General features: G+C 46.4%; 1 long non-coding RNA gene across 1 annotated transcript in view; it reads right to left on the bottom strand.

Moving 5' to 3' along the window:
- LOC140453348 (uncharacterized) overlaps window positions 1-194 on the bottom strand; it is a 60305-nt gene extending 60111 nt beyond the window's left edge. Inside the window, exon 1 of the long non-coding RNA XR_011952368.1 lies at window positions 107-194. This is a non-coding gene — a long non-coding RNA (uncharacterized lncRNA). The remainder of the gene's footprint in view (window positions 1-106) is intronic.
- Window positions 195-19845: the final 19651 nt, after the last annotated feature.

Here is a 19845-nt window from a genome sequence, read left to right as displayed (position 1 = left end):
ACTCTCACACACACACCCACTCTCTCACACACACACACACACTCTCACACACACACACACACACACTCACACACACACACACACACACACAAACACTCTCACACACCTGGAGTATTGTGTACCGTTGTGGTCTCCATTCTTACAAAGGAATATTCTTGCATTGGAGACAGTTCAGAGAAGGTTTGCTGAGCTTATCCTGGGATTAGTCGGTTATTTGATGAGGATTGGGTCTGTACTCACTGGGGTTTAGATTAATGAGATGTAGGTGATATAACAGCTTTCTTAGTTTCAGAGACTAACAGTTCTAACCACCACAATGTCAAATTAAACATAATGTCTGTACTAAGAATTAAAAAAATAGTTTCAATTAAATCATGCCTTTGTCTCTCACGTAGTCCCTTTGAAATAACAGCTGGTCACTTACACTCATAGAATCACAGAGATATACAGCATGGAAACAGACCCTTTTATCCAACCCATCCATGCCGACCAGATATCCTACATTAATCAAGTCCCATTTGCCAGTATTTTGCCTGTATCCCTCTAGACCCTTCCTATTCATATACCCATCCACATGCCATTTAAATGTTATTATTGTACCAGCCTGCACCACTTCCTCTGGCAGCTCATTCCATACACACACCACCCACTGCATGAAAAGATGCCCCTTAGTTCCCTTTAAAATCTTTCCCCTCACCTTAAACCTATGCCCTCTAGTTCTGGACTACCCAACCCCAGGGAAAAGACTTTATCTATTTATCCTATCCATGCCCCTCATAATTTTGTAAACCTCTATAAGATCACCTCAGCCTCCAACGCTCCAGGGAAAACAGCCCCAGCCTGTTCAGCCTCTCCCTGTAGCTCAGATCCTCCAACCCTGGCAACATCCTTGTAAATCTTTTCTGAACCCTTTCAAGTTTCACAACATCCTTCCTAGATCAGGGAGTTCAGAATTGCACGCAATATTCCAACAGTGGCCTAACCAATGTCCTGTACAGCTGCAACATGACCTCCCAACTCCTGTACTCAATACTCTGACCAATAAAGGAAAGCATACCAAACACCTTCTTCACTATCCTATCTACCTACGACTCCACTTTCAAGGAGCTATGAACCTGCACTCCAAGGTCCCTTTGTTCAGCAACACTCCCTAGGACCTTACCATTAAGTGTATAAGTCCTGCTAAGATTTGCTTTCCCAAAATGCAGCACCTCACATTTATCTGAATTAAACTCCATCTGCCACTTCTCAGCCCATTGGCCCATCTGATCAAGATCCTGTTGTAATCTGAGGTAACCCTCTTTGCTGTCCACTACACCTCCAATTTTGGTGTCATCTGCAAACTTACTAACTGTACCTCTTATGCTCGCATCCAAATCATTTATGTAAATGACAAAAAGTAGAAGACCCAGCACCGATCCTTGTGGCACTCCACTGGTCACAGGCCTCCAGTCTGAGAAACAACCCTCCACCACCACCCTCTGTCTACTCCCTTTGAGCCAGTTCTGTATACTCTGAAATCAGAAAAGAGAGTCACGGTGAGTTAAGTGACTCAACCATTTATTTTGGAATTTAGAATGTCGAGGAATGAGGACAGCCTCCAACTCAATACAAAGCTGATGTCTGACCCATGTGTAAAGACAAGGCAGGTTCTATATAAATGCGTTTGCATTTGTTACCAAACTGGTGCTGACTTTTAACACCCCGCCTCTCCCCAAACTGTGGTCAACCCCAGAGGCCCTGGTGCTGCCTGGCGAATCTCACTCCAATACTCTGATCCCCTGATGCTGACCCCTGACCCCCTGCTGCTGACCCCTGTCCCCTTGGTGCTTACCCCTGATCCCCTGCTGCTGACCCCTGACCCCCTTGGTGCTGACCCCTGACCCCCAGCTTCTGCCTGGTGCTGACTCCTGACCATCTCCTGAGGCACTTATGTAAAGTATGATTTGTCTGGATAGCACACAAAATAATACTTTTCGCTGTATCTTGGTAAATGCGACATTATTAAATCAAAGACGAGTGTCAATTAGGTGACTTTGGGACAATAACATCTGAAAATACACTAGATCCCCCAGAGAGAAAATCTCCATGAAACTGGAAGAAAATGACAGCCAAAATATTGTGAGATTCAGCTGAAACTTTTTTATATATCCAGATGTGCTGCTACACAGAACCAAACATTTCGTTTTCATCAACAGATCAACCATGGTATTTTTTTTCATTTATTAACCACCACAAGTAAATCACTCGTGTTTTCCAAGTGATTAATTTAATGTAAATGAAACAGAGAACTGCAGATGCTGGCAATCTGAAACACAAAGACTGGAGAAACTCAACAGGTCTGGTAGCATCTGTGAAAAGAGAAATAGAATTAATGTTTCAAGACCAATGACCCATCTTTGGAATTGACATACAAAGCCCAAAAGGACATTGCAGTCCTTCAAAGGTCAGGCAGAGTGTGAGGAACCTGGATTAAAATAGAATTGGAACGAAAGCACTCCACCCCCTGCAGTGTCCATCTCTCTCTCTAAAGGTATGGAGAGTATTAATGACCATAGCGTGCTCCCTCTCCAAGGCCACCTGAGCACTGTTATAACCATGGAGAAGGGGCAGACCTGTTTATGGTCAGCCTGGACAGACCCAGGAGCAGACCCATGGGGAGGTCCTCTCACTTGCCCACACTCCTCTGCACTGAGCGCCCTAAGATTAAGAGATTGGGGCTGAAGTGCAACCAAAAGCACAACAAAAGATTTTTCAAATAACTAAAAGACCCAAAGTTTTAATGAGGACCCACAAAATCACTGCCAGCTGGGGGTTGCAGTGAAATCCATGGTATCCCCTTATTGCAGGTTTTATTGGATGAATTCTGAGGTGTTTGACCATAATTTGTCTGTTACCCATATTTACCTCATGAAACCCCAGATGTCACAGTATAAGCTTCTGAGCATACAGTACACAGTGGATGGTTTACTTTTCAAAGTTATTTTGTAAAGTTTATTTTGTTTGTTCAAAACCAGGGTGATTGTGGGTCCAAGGAGACTGTGGGTCCAGGGAGACTGTGGGTCCAAGGAGACTGTGGGTCCAAGGAGACTGTGGGTCCAGGGGGACTGTGGGTCCAGGGAGACTGTGGGTCCAGGGAGACTGTGGGTCCAGGGGGACTGTGGGTCCAGGGAGACTGTGGGTCCAAGGAGACTGTGGGTCCAGGGAGACTGTGGGTCCAGGGAGACTGTGGGTCCAGGGAGACTGTGGGTCCAGGGAGACTGTGGGTTCAGGGAGACTGTGGGTTCAGGGAGACTGTGGGTCCAGGGAGACTGTGGGTCCAGGGAGACTGTGGGTTCAGGGAGACTGTGGGTCCAGGGAGACTGTGGGTTCAGAGAGACTGTGGGTCCAGGGGGACTGTGGGTCCAGGGAGACTGTGGGTCCAGGGAGACTGTGGGTCCAGGGAGATTGTGGGTCCAAGGAGACTGTGGGTCCAAGGAGACTGTGGGTCCAAGGAGACTGTGGGTCCAGGGAGACTGTGGGTCCAGGGAGACTGTGGGTCCAGGGAGACTGTGGGTTCAGGGAGACTGTGGGTCCAGGGAGACTGTGGGTTCAGGGAGACTGTGGGTCTACTTTCGCAATGACGAAGTGGAATCTCAAACCTTACCTACTTCAAGCAGAGAAACAGCGACTGCTTCCTGACCAGACAGGAATTTGACACAATACTGACATATTCCTGGCCCGAAGGTGTAGACTCTGATCCCTCATTATAAAATTCCCAACTTAGTAAGATTGTTTTTCTCTACCAACCACCTACTGTTCCTTTTACAATCTTTGTAGATATTATCTCTGAATTCTGTTCATCATTGTTTTGTAATCCTGGTAATACCTGAGGAAGAGTTTGGCAAAAAGTTGGGAACCACACAAACCTGGAGTCTGATGTATCTCAGGAAATCCCACATGGGTTTGTAAAAGCAGCATCTCTGCCCATTCCATGATGATGGCCAGTCCCATCGAATGGGAAAGAAGTCCTTACACTGACTAGAACACTGCAGGTACATACACCCTGTGCTTTACAGCGAACAATACAATACGGGAAGAGGCTCTTCAGCCCTCTAATCCTGTGCCGGCACATTTTGCCCTTCCATATTAAAACTGTCTTCACTGACAGGATCTGTCTCCCTCTATTCCCTTCCTATTCATGTCATTCTCCAGGTGTTTCTCGAATGCTGGTATTGTGTCTGTCTCCACCATCTCCTCTGGCAGCATGTTCCAGGCACTCACCACACTTTGTGCGAAAAACTTGCCTCACCCATCTTTTTTAAACTCCCCCACCCCTGCAACTTGAACCTGTGTACCCTAGTAACCGACCCCTCCACCCTGGGAAAAAGCCTCATTCTTCCCACTCTAACCATGCCATTCACAATCTTATGAACTTCCATCTGGGCATCTCTCAACCTCCTGCATTCCAGTGAAAACAAACCCAGTCTATCCAATCTTCTTCAGGGCTAAAATCCCCCAGACCATGCAACATCCTGGTAAACCTTTTCTGTACCCTCTCCAAAGCACCCACATCTTTCTGGTAGTGTTGTGACCAGAACTGTACACAATATTCTAATTGTGGCCGAACTAAAGTTCTATAAAGCTGTAGCATAACTTGTCTATCCTGATACTCAATGTCCCTTCCAATGAAGGTAAGCATGCCGTAGGCCTATTTTACCAACTTATCTACCTGCGCTGCCACCTTCAGTGATCTGTGGACCTGTACACCCAGGTCCCTCTACATATCAATACTCCAAGGGGTTCTGGCATCCACTGTATAATTTCCACATGTACTTGACCTTCCAAAGTGCATCACCTCACATTTGTCTGGATTAAACTCCACCTGCTATTTTCCTGCCCTAGCCTCCAACTGATCTGTATCCTGCTGTATTCTTTGACAAACCTCCTCACTGTCCGCAACTCCACCAATCTTTGTAACGTCTGCAAACTTACTAATTAGACCAGCTACACTTTCCTCCAAATCATTTTTGTAGATCACGAACAGCAGAGGTCCCAGCAGTGTCCCTGTGGAACACCACTAGTCACGGTCCTCCTTTCTGAAAAGCATCCTTCCACCACTACCCTCTGTCTCCTATGACTATGCCAGTTCTGTATCCACCTTGCCAACTCATCCCTGACGTCATGTGACTTCACCTCTTGTCTGCCATGAGGGACCTTGTCAAAGGCTTTACTGAAGTCCATGTGGACATCAATCACTTTTCCATCACCTTTGACCCCTCCTCAGAAAACTTGATCATGTTGGTGAGGCACCATCTCCCCTGCACAAAACCATGCTGTCTATTGATAATTGGTCCACTTACTTCGAAATGCATATAGATCTTGCCCCTGAGAAGCTTTTCCAATAAATTCACCACCACTGAGAGGATTATCCCTGCTACCTTTCTTAAACAGTGGGACAACATTTGCAGTTCTCCAGTTCTCTGGGAGCATACCTGTGGCCAAATAGGATAAAAGGATGTCTATCAATGCTCCAGCAATTTATTCTCTTGCTTCACTCGATATTCTGGGATAGATCCCATCAGGACCCAGGGACTTATTTACCTTATATTTTTTAAGACTGACAACACCTCTTCCTTTTTAATAGCAATTTGGCTTAGAAACTCGACACTCCCTTCCCTGAGGTCATCCTCCACCAATTTCTTCTCTTTGGTGAAGACACAAAGTATTCATTTAAGACTTCACCGACCTCTTCTGGCTCCACACACAGATTCCCTCCTTTGTCCTTGACTGGGCCATCCCTTTCCCTGGCTACCCTCTTGCTTTTTATTTATGTATAAAAAACCTTGGGACTTTCCTTAATCCTGTTTTCTAGTCCACTTTTCATGACCTATTTTAGCCCTTCTAATTCCTTGTTTACGTTCTTTCCTATTTTCCTTATATGCTTCAAGAGCTTTTTCAGTTCCCATCCTCCTAGACCTTATGTATGCTTCCTTTTACTTTCTGACCAAGGTCATATCATCCCTGGTCATCCAAGGTTCATGTAACTTGCCATACCGATCCTTCACTCGCACAGAAACATGCTGCTCCTGAACTCTTATCAACTACCATTTGAAATACTCCCATACATCTGATGTAGATTTACTCTCAAGCAGCCACCTCCAATCAAAATTCTCCAGTTCCTGCCTAAAACTGTCATAGTTTGCCTTCCCCTAATTTAACACCTTCACCTGAGGCTTGCTGTTATCCCGATTCATGAGAACTTTAAAACTCATGGAATTATGGTCACTACTCCTAAAATGCTCCCCCACTGAAACTTCACTCACCTGGCCGGGCTCATTTTCCAAATCCAGGTCCAGTTTAACCCCTTCGCTGGTTGGGCTGTTTACATGCTTTGTCTAGAATCCCTCCTGAATGATCCTTACAAATTCTGCCCCATCCAAGCCCTTAGTAGGAAGTGAATCCCAGTCAATACAGGGGGAGTTAAAGTCACGGATCACAACAATCCCCTAAAGAGGGGGAATTGCCACAGGAGGTTCCTGCTAAGTCTGCTGGTCACCCCATTCCCTTCCTGTCTGTGGAGTCTGAGTATGCGGAGTGACCACCTGTCTCTCCGTGTTACCCAGGACACTGCGTGAGTCTGCGGAGTGACCACCTGTCTATAGGTGTTACCCAGGACACTTTGTGAGTCTCTGGAGTGACCACCTGTCTATAGGTGTTACCCAGGACACTGCGTGAGTCTGCGGAGTGACCACCTGTCTCTCCGTGTTACCCAGGACACTGCGTGAGTCTGCGGAGTGACCACCTGTCTCTCCGTGTTACCCAGGACACTGCGTGAGTCTGCGGAGTGACCACCTGTCTATAGGTGTTACCCAGGACACTGTGTGAGTCTGTGGAGTGACCACCTGTCTATAGGTGTTACCCAGGACACTGTGTGAGTCTGCGGAGTGACCACCTGTCTATACGTATTATCCAGGACACTGCGTGAGTCTGCGGAGTGACCACCTGTCTATAGGTGTTACCCAGGACACTGCGTGAGTCTGCGGAGTGACCACCTGTCTATAGGTGTTACCCAGGACACTGCGTGAGTCTGCGGAGTGACCACCTGTCTATACGTATTATCCAGGACACTGTGTGAGTCTGCGGAGTGACCACCTGTCTATAGGTGTTACCCAGGACACTGCGTGAGTCTGCGGAGTGACCACCTGTCTATACGTGTTACCCAGGACACTGCGTGAGTCTGTGGAGTGACCACCTGTCTATACGTGTTACCCAGGACACTGTGTGAGTCTCTGGAGTGACCACCTGTCTATACGTATTATCCAGGACACTGCGTGAGTCTGCGGAGTGACCACCTGTCTATAGGTGTTACCCAGGACACTGTGTGAGTCTTCGGAGTGACCACCTGTCTATAGGTGTTACCCAGGACACTGCGTGAGTCTCTGGAGTGACCACCTGTCTATACGTGTTACCCAGGATACTGTGTGAGTCTGCGGAGTGACCACCTGTCTATACGTGTTACCCAGGACACTGCGTGAGTCTCTGGAGTGACCACCTGTCTATACGTGTTACCCAGGACACTGTGTGAGTCTGCGGAGTGACCACCTGTCTATAGGTGTTACCCAGGACACTGCGTGAGTCTCTGGAGTGACCACCTGTCTATACGTGTTACCCAGGACACTGCGTGAGTCTCTGGAGTGACCACATGTCTCTCTGTGTTACCCAGGACACTGCGTGAGTCTGCGGAGTGACCACCTGTCTATACGTGTTACCCAGGACACTGTGTGAGTCTGCGGAGTGACCACCTGTCTATAGGTGTTACCCAGGACACTGTGTGAGTCTGCGGAGTGACCACCTGTCTATACGTATTATCCAGGACACTGCGTGAGTCTGCGGAGTGACCACCTGTCTATACGCATTATCCAGGACACTGCGTGAGTCTCTGGAGTGACCACCTGTCTATACGTGTTACCCAGGACACTGTGTGAGTCTGCGGAGTGACCACCTGTCTATAGGTGTTACCCAGGACACTGTGTGAGTCTCTGGAGTGACCACCTGTCTATACGTATTATCCAGGACACTGCGTGAGTCTGCGGAGTGACCACCTGTCTATACGCATTATCCAGGACACTGCGTGAGTCTCTGGAGTGACCACCTGTCTATACGTGTTACCCAGGACACTGTGTGAGTCTGCGGAGTGACCACCTGTCTATAGGTGTTACCCAGGACACTGCGTGAGTCTGCGGAGTGACCACCTGTCTATACGTGTTAACCAGGACACTGCGTGAGTCTGCGGAGTGACCACCTGTCTATACGTGTTACCCAGGACACTGCGTGAGTCTGCGGAGTGACCACCTGTCTATACGTGTTAACCAGGACACTGCATGAGTCTGTGGAGTGACCACCTGTCTATACGTGTTACCCAGGACACTGCGTGAGTCTGCGGAGTGACCACCTGTCTATACGTGTTACCCAGGACACTGCATGAGTCTGCGGAGTGACCACCTGTCTATAGGTGTTACCCAGGACACTGCGTGAGTCTGCGGAGTGACCACCTGTCTATACGTATTATCCAGGACACTGCATGAGTCTGCGGAGTGACCACCTGTCTATAGGTGTTACCCAGGACACTGCGTGAGTCTGCGGAGTGACCACCTGTCTATACGTGTTACCCAGGACACTGCGTGAGTCTCTGGAGTGACCACCTGTCTCTCCGTGTTACCCAGGACACTGCGTGAGTCTGCGGAGTGACCACCTGTCTATACGCGTTACCCAGGACACTGTGTGAGTCTGCGGAGTGACCACCTGTCTATAGGTGTTACCCAGGACACTGCGTGAGTCTGTGGAGTGACCACCTGTCTCTCCGTGTTACCCAGGACACTGTGTGAGTCTGCGGAGTGACCACCTGTCTATACGTGTTACCCAGGACACTGTGTGAGTCTCTGGAGTGACCACCTGTCTATACGTATTATCCAGGACACTGCGTGAGTCTGCGGAGTGACCACCTGTCTATACGTGTTACCCAGGACACTGTGTGAGTCTGCGGAGTGACCACCTGTCTATAGGTGTTACCCAGGACACTGCGTGAGTCTCTGGAGTGACCACCTGTCTATACGTATTATCCAGGACACTGTGTGAGTCTGCGGAGTGACCACCTGTCTATAGGTGTTACCCAGGACACTGTGTGAGTCTGCGGAGTGACCACCTGCCTATACGTGTTACCCAGGACACTGCGTGAGTCTCTGGAGTGACCACCTGTCTATATGTGTTACCCAGGACACTGTGTGAGTCTGCGGAGTGACCACCTGTCTATAGGTGTTACCCAGGACACTGTGTGAGTCTGCGGAGTGACCACTTGTCTATAGGTGTTACCCAGGACACTGCGTGAGTCTCTGGAGTGACCACCTGTCTATAGGTGTTACCCAGGACACTGTGTGAGTCTGCGGAGTGACCACCTGTCTATAGGTGTTACCCAGGACACTGTGTGAGTCTGCGGAGTGACCACCTGTCTATACGTGTTAACCAGGACACTGCGTGAGTCTGCGGAGTGACCACCTGTCTATACGTGTTACCCAGGACACTGCGTGAGTCTGCGGAGTGACCACCTGTCTATAGGTGTTACCCAGGACACTGCGTGAGTCTGCGGAGTGACCACCTGTCTATACTTGTTACCCAGGACACTGTGTGAGTCTGCGGAGTGACCACCTGTCTATAGGTGTTACCCAGGACACTGTGTGAGTCTGCGGAGTGACCACCTGTCTATACGTGTTAACCAGGACACTGTGTGAGTCTGCGGAGTGACCACCTGTCTATACGTGTTAACCAGGACACTGCGTGAGTCTGCGGAGTGACCACCTGTCTATACGTGTTACCCAGGACACTGCGTGAGTCTCTGGAGTGACCACCTGTCTATACGTATTATCCAGGACACTGTGTGAGTCTGCGGAGTGACCACCTGTCTATACGTGTTACCCAGGACACTGCGTGAGTCTCTGGAGTGACCACCTGTCCCTCCGTGTTACCCAGGACACTGTGTGAGTCTGTGGAGTGACCACCTGTCTCTCCGTGTTACCCAGGACACTGTGTGAGTCTGCGGAGTGACCACCTGTCTATAGGTGTTACCCAGGACACTGCGTGAGTCTGTGGAGTGACCACCTGTCTATACGTGTTACCCAGGACACTGTGTGAGTCTGCGGAGTGACCACCTGTCTCTCCGTGTTACCCAGGACACTGTGTGAGTCTGCGGAGTGACCACCTGTCTATACGTGTTACCCAGGACACTGTGTGAGTCTGCGGAGTGACCACCTGCCTATACGTGTTACCCAGGACACTGTGTGAGTCTGCGGAGTGACCACCTGCCTATACGTGTTACCCAGGACACTGTGTGAGTCTGCGGAGTGACCACCTGCCTATACGTGTTACCCAGGACACTGTGTGAGTCTGCGGAGTGACCACTTGTCTGTATGTGTTACCCAGGACACTGTCTGAGTCTGCGGAGTGACCACCTATCTATACGTGTTACCCAGGACACTGCGTGAGTCTGCGGAGTGACCACCTATCTATACGTGTTACCCAGGACACTGCGTGAGTCTGCGGAGTGACCACCTGTCTATACGTGTTACCCAGGACACTGTGTGAGTCTGCGGAGTGACCACTTGTTTGTATGTGTTTCCCAGGACACTCTCCACCTCACGAATGCTTCCCAGTGTCCCCAGATGCCACTCCTACTCTGAAACTCATGCTTCCAGGAGCTGCAGTGGAGACAGTGAAATGTGCTCAGCTTCCCACATCGAGCAGGAAGAGCAGGGAGCATCCTCCCATGTCCTATCCCTTTGACTTTATTAATCCATACAATGTCAAATACATTTAATATTAATTGAAGCATCTGATGCTCTCTGCTCCAATAACAATTTTGCAAAACTTTGCAGACCTCACTTTAGGCTCCTTCTCCTTTCCCCTCATGATATTTCTGCCTCCTCTGGACCTTGCCTCTCTGTTGGGTTCGAGGTGGAAGGAGAGATGGAAATACTCCAGTTCGGTAGTGTTTGTGGGTAAGTGTTCCTTAACAGCAGGTTCTCCTGTGATACCCTTCACACAGGCACTGAACAAAATATATACTTTAATCATAAAAAAATCTTTGTACATTGATAATAAAAATAGTTTGGTTCTGCACAGTTGCATATCAAGCAAAGAAATAAAAACATTGAACTTTGACTATCCAAAAAACCTGAAGACATCTCTTACACAAAGCTAATGTTTTCATGTATTTGAGGAGCGAGGAGAGTCCAATAACTGAAACACTCCCAAAAGTCAAATGACCAAAAACTCATCACCCCCGATTAGATGCTCTACCACCCACTTATAACTGAGGATGTTCTTCCAGAGTACCCTTCACACTCACGCTGACTGCAAAGTCCACTCCCAGAATGCAAACAAGCGATGACTCAGCATCCTTTGATTGAATATTGACCCTTGGTGGGTATTGACAGCTACAAGGAATGCTTAAGTTCCTCAGACCTGGGAAACAGCTACCATCCCAAAGATCAACAGCATGTACAGAGGGACCTCGAATATCCGGCATTCAGTTATTCGAATATGAGATTATCCGGTAAGATTACAAGGTCCTGATGATTGGCTAAACTGTGTATTCCGGCATTCGAATATCCAGAATTTGATTAACTGAGCGAAAAACTCCCCGTCCGTGTCCTTCAGACAATCGAGGTTCCTCTGTATTTTCTTTAAACGGATTCCATTGAACCCTGTCATAGAAGGGCAGACAGAGGGAATGTATGAGGTCTGAGCGATATGGAACCCGGACAGTAAGCAGATCTCCGAAGTTTCAGTGTGGATACTGGGTGGCTGTATATTCCTGCAGTTACATACATTCCTGGGGGCCTCACTCAAGTAAGCTGTCCTTTCAGTAACCCCACAGTCTCTGCCTGGAACATTGTCCTGTGCATCTTCTAGGTCAATATTTTTCTCTGACTTTCCTGTTCCAGATCCCTACTGACACAAAACTTTGATTCCAGATGTGTAACATTAGACAAGCATGAACAACTGTACTCTCTGCTTAACATGTGCTTTCCCAAATGACATGAAAAAATGCCTCATGATTGAACAAACAGAAAAGTTTGAGAAGTAATTGCGCTCCTTGTTGTTACTGTGTGCAGAGGCCGTGTTTTCCCAAAGCCAGCAGAGAGAAACGAGGTGTGGATCCAAAGGGAATTGTCACATCGTCTGGTATGTGATGACATGATCTCTGCACAGTGCCCAGATCTCCTTGTCATTTGTAATAAGCCTGCAGAATCTAGCAATTTCTAAATCTTTTTTTGCTGAGACAGCCTTTCCTGTTTCCCAATTCTATTATTTTCTAAATTACAATGAGTATTTTTTTCTGTTTCTTTCTTTTCCAACCTTTATTTACCTTTTTGTAGCACATTCCCTCCTCCATTGGCACCAGCTCAAATTTTGGGATGATCTCTCCTGGTTCTATGCCAGGCTATTCATTGGGAAGCATGTCCAAAAGGCTTTCCTTTTGGATCGAGGTTGACTCCCGTGACTTCAGTGTGTTTACGGATGTTGGTAAGTCCAATGACTCTGGCCAGTTGATGCTTGGACAGTCAGGGAGATGAGCTTCATTGGAGTTTGTACATTCTATCTGATATCCTGAGTTCATACCTGTGTTCTACCAGTCAAATGTTTCTGTGTTCTCAGTGTTTTCCCAAATGTACCTTCTCCATTTTGGTCTATCACCCTGTGAGTCAGTGAGGATGTTTAACTCTTCAGGAATACTTTGAAGACATCCCTGATGTTATCCTGCTGAGATTATCCTGTGCAAACAAGTTCTGAGTACAGCAAATAACCGAAAGAACTGCAGACATTGGAAATCAGAGGCAAAACAGCTGTAAGTTCTGAAGAAGGGTCACTGGACCCAAATGTGAACTCTGAATTCTTTCTCCCTGAATTCAGCAGTTGCTTGGACAATCTGGTGTCACACAGACAAGGAAGATGTGTTGGACATTTTGAACAACTTGAGGATAGACAAGTCCCCCGGGCCTGACGGGATATATCCTAGGATTATGTGGGAAGCAAGAGAGGAAATTGCAGTACCGTTGGCAATGATCTTCTCGTCTTCACTGGCAACGGGGGTGGTACCAGGGGACTGGAGAGTAGCGAATGTTGTGCCCCTGTTCAAAAAAGGGAATAGGGATAACCCCGGGAATTACAGGCCAGTTAGTCTTACTTCTGTGGTAGGCAAAGTAATGGAAAGGGTACTGAGGGATAGGATTTACGAGTATCTGGAACGGCACTGCTTGATTAGGGACAGCCAGCACGGATTTGTGAAGGGTAGGTCTTGCCTTACAAGTCTTATTGAATTCTTCAAGGAGGTGACCAAGCATGTGGATGAGGGTAGAGCAGTGGATGTAGTGTACATGGATTTTAGTAAGGCATTTGATAAGGTTCCCCATGGTAGGCTTATGCGGAAAGTCAGGAGGCATGGGATAGAGGGAAATTTGGCCAATTGGATAGAAAACTGGCTAACCGGTCGAAGTCAGAGAGTGGTAGTAGATGGTAAATATTCAGCATGGAGTCCAGTTACAAGTGGAGTTCCACAGGGATCAGTTCTGGGTCCTCTGCTGTTTGTAATTTTTATTAATGACTTAGATGAGGGAGTCGAAGGGTGGGTCAGTAAATTTGCAGATGATACAAAGATAGGTGGAGTTGTGGACAGTGAGGAGGGCTGTTGTCGGCTGCAGAGGGACTTAGATATGATGCAGAGCTGGGCTGAGGAGTGGCAGATGGAGTTCAACCCTGCCAAGTGTGAAGTTGTCCATTTTGGAAGAACAAATAAGAATGCGGAATACAGGGTTAATGGTAGGGTTCTTGGTCAGGTGGAGGAACAGAGGGATCTTGGGGTCTATGTACATAGATCTTTGAAGGTTGCCACTCAGGTGGACAGAGTTTGTAAGAAGGCCTATGGAGTATTATCGTTCATTAGCAGAGGGATTGAATTCAAGAGTCGTGAGGTGATGTTGCAGCTGTACAGGACTTTGGTTAGGCCACATTTGGAGTACTGTGTGCAGTTCTGGTCGCCTCACTTTAGGAAAGATGTGGAAGCTTTGGAGAGGGTGCAGAGAAGATTTACCAGGATGTTGCCTGGAATGGAGAGTAGGTCGTACGAGGATAGGTTGAGAGTTCTCGGCCTTTTCTCGTTGGAACGGCGAAGGATGAGGGGTGACTTGATAGAGGTTTATAAGATGATCAGAGGAATAGATAGAGTAGACAGTCAGAAACTTTTTCCCCGGGTACAACAGAGTGTTACAAGGGGACATAAATTTAAGGTGAAGGGTGGAAGGTATAGGGGAGATGTCAGGGGTGGGTTCTTCACCCAGAGAGTGGTGGGGGCATGGAATGCGCTGCCCGAGGGAGTGGTAGAGTCAGATTCATTGGCGACCTTTAAGCGGCATTTGGATAGGTACATGGATGGGTGCTTAATCTAGGATAGAAGTTCGGCACAACATCGTGGGCCGAAGGGCCTGTTCTGTGCTGTATTGTTCTATGTTCTATGTTCTATGTTCTAAAATGTACCCAGCCAGCGGAGCTGGTTCCAACTGATGACTGCCTTAATGCTGGGGAGAGGGTGCTGCTGTAAAACCACCAGATCTCCAGATTTGGAGAATCCTGTAATGATATCACTGCTGGCTCATCTCCAGTGCTCTGGGGAAATGGTTCTACATCACTTAGACCTCTGTACTGTAGGTTGTTTAAGACTCTGAAGCCCATTGGAGAATGAGGACCATTGATATCCAAGACTCTGAAGCCCATTGGAGAATGTGGTTCATTGATATCCAAGACTCTGAAGCCCATTGGAGAATGGGGACCATTGCTGTCCAAGACTCTGAAGCCCATTGGAGAATGGGGACCATTGCTGTTGAGGAAGCCACAACCTTAGTCTCAGGTTTGTGATCTTGGCCCTCAAACATTCTCCTCCTCAGTCGGCCAATGGCTCAGCTGACACATTGGAGGCGATGAAGAATTTAATTGTCTGTATTTGCCTTCATCGAGAGGAGACTCCCAAGGGATAGAAATCTGTTGGAAGAAGTCCTGATTTTCCCTAATGTTCAGTGAAAGCCCTTTTTCCTGATTTGCTTTGTCGGAGGAATTAGCAATAATCACGGTTCAGTTTCTGAGTGTGTGCACCACATGCCATCATCAAACTAAAACTCAATGACTGAGATTGGACAATGTTCTGCCATTCTGTAAAGTTATCTCACTGACTGTGGGTAAGTTGCTGGAGATAAAGTGCAGTTGAACCAAGGACAATGACGAAGAGCTGGTAAGACGATAAGGTCAGAGATTCTAGGCTGACATTCCCATTGATTGCCCCTCCCTCTGGATATAATCCTTTACCTTCAGTTATCATGTGACTAAGATGTTCAAGTTGATACTGGATGTCCAAACATGTTTGAATTCGAATTTCTTGCCAAATTCTACAACTGGGCAGCAGTACCTTTCTGCACAGTTTTCAATTCTAAATTAAGCCCACATTGCTTTCCCTGTCCATGCTTAACTGTAATAAGCATGCTGGGTATTTTGGACTGTTCAGTAAATGCTGTCTTAACCATTAACGAGTCTCCATTAACCTTAATCAGGCTGGTTTGGTTTCAGACAAATTCAGGCTATCTGGCAGGTATCACCTTTCTGTTTATTCTTCAGTAAAAGGTAGGTCCCACTGCAATGACGTTCTGGATGCAACTGCTAACAATTAGATGCTGAAACTGAGTGAGATTTCTTATTAATTTAGAATATGTTGGTAATTTAAATTCTTGCTTTTATCTTCTTGCATGATCAGTAAATAAGTTAGAGTCAATAAAGTATGGCACTGAAGAAGTCCCTGCTTCACCACCCTGCCCCCACCTCGTCCTTTATCTGCAGCTCCCCCCACACCCTAGTCCTGTAGAAGGGTTACACCTAAAATGCTGATTTTTCCACCTCTTGATGCTGCCTGCCTTGCTGTGTTCCCCCAGCCTCCTGCCTGTCCCTCCTGATGCTGCCTGGCCTGCTGTGTTCTCCCAGCCTCCTGCCTGTCCCTCCTGATGCTGCCTGCCCTGCTGTGTTCTCCCAGCCTCCTGCCTGTCCCTCCTGATGCTGCCTGCCTTGCTGTGTTCTCCCAGCCTCCTGCCTGTCTACACTGGAAAAGGCACAGCAGGTCAGGCAGCTTCTGAGGATCCACAGAGTTGATGTTTCAGGCTTAACCCTTCATCAGGACTTCCACAACTTTTCATCAGAAGTCCTGATGAAGGGTTATGACCGAAACTTCAACTCTTTTGCTGACTGAGTTGCTGTGCTTTTTCCAGCACCACATTTTATTGACTGACTCTCCAACATCTGCAGTCCCCACTATCTCCCAGCAAGTAACTATTGCCAGTTACTTCTCTGCTCTCAGTGGCATGGTAACACCAGAAGAGATGAGAACTCAAAGCATGTACTACATTAAAACAAATAGACAGCGGTCTGTAAATAATGTCTTAAAATGTTCAGTAATCACTTCTGTAAGTGAGTATTGATGTAAGAATTAGATAAAATCTGTTTGACAAAACCTGTCTCCTCCCCGCTAACGCTCAAATTTAAAAATAAGAGAAGCACTTGAAGTAAGCAATTGGTAGAATGACTTTGAAGGTTTTGGTATCATTAGCAAGGAGAAATGCATTTATATAGCACCTTTCATAATCTCAACAAGTCCCACAACTCTTTTTAGCTAATAAAATACTTTTAGAGTACACAAACTTGTCTTACAATCGTGTACTCCACAACCACCTGATGAAGGAGCGTCGCTCCGAAAGCTAGTGTGCTTCCAATTAAACCTGTTGGACTATAACCTGGTGTTGTGTGATTTTTAACTACATACTTTTGATTTAGCTTTATTGTTACATGTACTCAAATCAGTACAGTGAAAAGTTTACAAGTTCATAAAATCTCTATAATGTGGAAACAGGCAACTTGGCCCATTGACTCCACACCGACCCTCTGAAGATTATCCCAGCCAGAACCACCCCCCAACCCTATCCTTGTAGCCCTGCATTTCCCCACCTAACCCATACATCCCCAAACATTATGGGTAATTTAACATGGCCAATCTACCCTGGCCTGCACATCTTTGGACTACAGGCGGAAACTGGAGTACCCGGAGGAAACCCACACAGACACAGGGAGAATATGCAAACTCCACACTGACAGTTACCCATGGGTGGAATTCAACCTAGGTCTTTGGTGCTGAGAGGCAACAGTGCTAACCACTGAGTTACCATATTACAGCAACATTACATAATTTAGAAAATGTGACAGTCAATTTGCCACAATTGGCAAAGAAATAAGCCAGTAGATAATCTGTTTTTGTTGAAATGGGAAGCAAAACAATGTTGGCCAAGACAGCTGGAGAAAGACTCACTTTTTTTTCAAATCGTGTTCTGGATCCTTTGCATACAGCTGAGAGGACAGATGGATTAAGTCTAAAATCGCAACCAAATGACAGCTCCTCTCTCAGCGCAGCACTCCCTAAATAATACACTGAAGTGTCAACCTAGATTACAGGCTTAAATCTCCAGAGGATAACACTGACTGCATATCAGAAGTTCAGCAGTGATGAATTATAGACCTTCCCACAACCACTCCTTGGATCATGCATGGAGCCAGAAACATGCACCCACAAAACAAGAATGACCTTTCCAGCTGCAGTTAACGTTGATGTAACCATTCTACATCCAACTGATCATTTATCTCAGCGAGAACCTCTGTTCTAATTGTGAGACTATCTACACACTGCTGCTCACTCACAACCAACAAAATGCTGTATTCTCAGGTAATACCACCTGTGCTTTCAGAAAAACTACATCTCCACCTCCCTCACCCTCCCCCCCCCATCCCTCCAACACACACACACACACATACACACACACACACACACACAGAGAAATTTCTATCAAATGGCACTGTTTGACTAAAGCATTCAAAGATTTTGGAATTTGACATGCAAACCGAATAATTGGTTTATGTAATTAACTCCATTCCCCATTAATTGGTCTGATTCATGATTCATTTACTCTAATAAATAATTTCTCAGGTTAATGAGATTCAGCAGATGGCAAACTAATTTTTTTACAAAGTTAGGGATAAAACTCAAACTGGGAAGCACACATAATTATAACTAGAAGTGAAATAGGATTAGTTTGCCTCCTATGAAGGCGATATACATCACAGATAGAAGTTGAAAATGAGGATTAGTCAATATTTAGCACACTCACTGCTTTCCCAATATCATGATAAAATTAAAAACAAGGAGGTCCCAACACCAAATACAATCGCCAATCTCTTGTATTTCAGATGGAACCATTTATGTTAAACAGTGGGAGTCAAATCAGGGATGGGGATTTGTATCAAGAAAAAAATTTATTTTCAAAAAGATAACTGTAGCGACTGTAATGAGGTGAGCCAAGTGGACCTCATAGAATGAGTTCCCTGATTGGGGCTGTTAACCTGGTCCAATCAAGGAGCCCTGACTGACAGATATAATGGTTCTGTTCACTCTGAGAGCTGGCTTTGAGGGAACCATACTAGGGTCAAGTACTGTGCACGTATAACTAAAGAGTAATTTGGTGATGGGATACCGGCCTCTGTGGAGTCATTTCAATAATATTGGACATTAAAGCTAACCGTTTGCATTTCCAGCTTTAGTTCATAAATATAAACTACAGGATGCTCCTTTTTACAATTTCATTTGTCTATGAATTTAAATTTCAATTATTTTAACATGAAATTGTTTAAAAGATTGCAGTAAAAATTCTTAGATTCCAGCTTTAGTTTTGAGAGTCTAGGGGGTTTAATTTTCATTAGGCTTAAAGTAATTCCTTTTTTGCAATCTGTAGTCGAGAATTTGTTTAATAGTTTAAAAATATATCCTGTTTAAATGAACCTAATAGGGGCCAAATGAATGAAATTGTCTGATGTTCTTGGCATCTCTTTGGATTGCACAGAGTGAGGCGGGAGATTAACAGTGCTCCTTCCACTGTGTACGTCATAGTCAAGGTGATTTCACCCTCACTCTCAACAATGAGCACAGACTTGCTGCAACAACATGACAAGAAACTGATTCAGCTGGAACAGGAGATGGAAGATTGGCCTTTCTGTGTCTTTGCTCTTCAGTATACACTGGCTAAACACAGAGCATTGTCATCATTACACTTACACCTGCAATTTGTTAAACGCAAGATATCTTGGAGATTGAGAAGGCAGCTTTTAACAATAAAAATACAGAAAAAGTTCTTAACAGTTTATTATCTATGTGAAGATAAATTAACTGATTTTGATGGGTTTTGGTTTCAATCTATTCTCTCATTTGTTTGGAGAAAAATACTTGATTGAGGTTGGAAATGCAGTAAGGCTAATTCTTTGTTAAAAAAATAATCCAGGCAGATGACTGTGCTGTTCTCAATGGTATGATAGTAGTACAGGAGGAAACTTGGGCTAAGGCCAAGAGACATTAAGTTGAGTCAGCAGTTATTGGAAATCTGCACTGAGTTTTGCCTTTCTGCTGACATTACACACCATGACATAAATGCTCCTCTTCAATCTTTCTACAGGTTTGGGTGAAAAGGAAAAGAGATTTGAAGACAAAGTTTTCCGAGGTGTGGAGGTGCCAGTGTTAGACTGGGGGTGGGGGGGTGGGGGGGGGGGGGTGGTGGGGGGGGTGGTGGGGGGTGGGGGGTGGGGGGGGGGGTGGGGGGGTTGGGGGGGTGGGGCGGGGTGGGGGGGTGGTGGTGGGGGGTGGTTGGGGGGGGTGGGGGGGGGTGGGGGGGGGTGGGGCGGGGT

The sequence above is a fragment of the Chiloscyllium punctatum genome, chromosome 27 (genome assembly GCF_047496795.1).
Source record: "Chiloscyllium punctatum isolate Juve2018m chromosome 27, sChiPun1.3, whole genome shotgun sequence".
Lineage (NCBI taxonomy): Eukaryota > Metazoa > Chordata > Chondrichthyes > Orectolobiformes > Hemiscylliidae > Chiloscyllium > Chiloscyllium punctatum.
The sequence above is the reverse complement of the archived record's forward strand: the minus strand, read 5'-3'. Positions and strand labels throughout refer to the sequence as shown.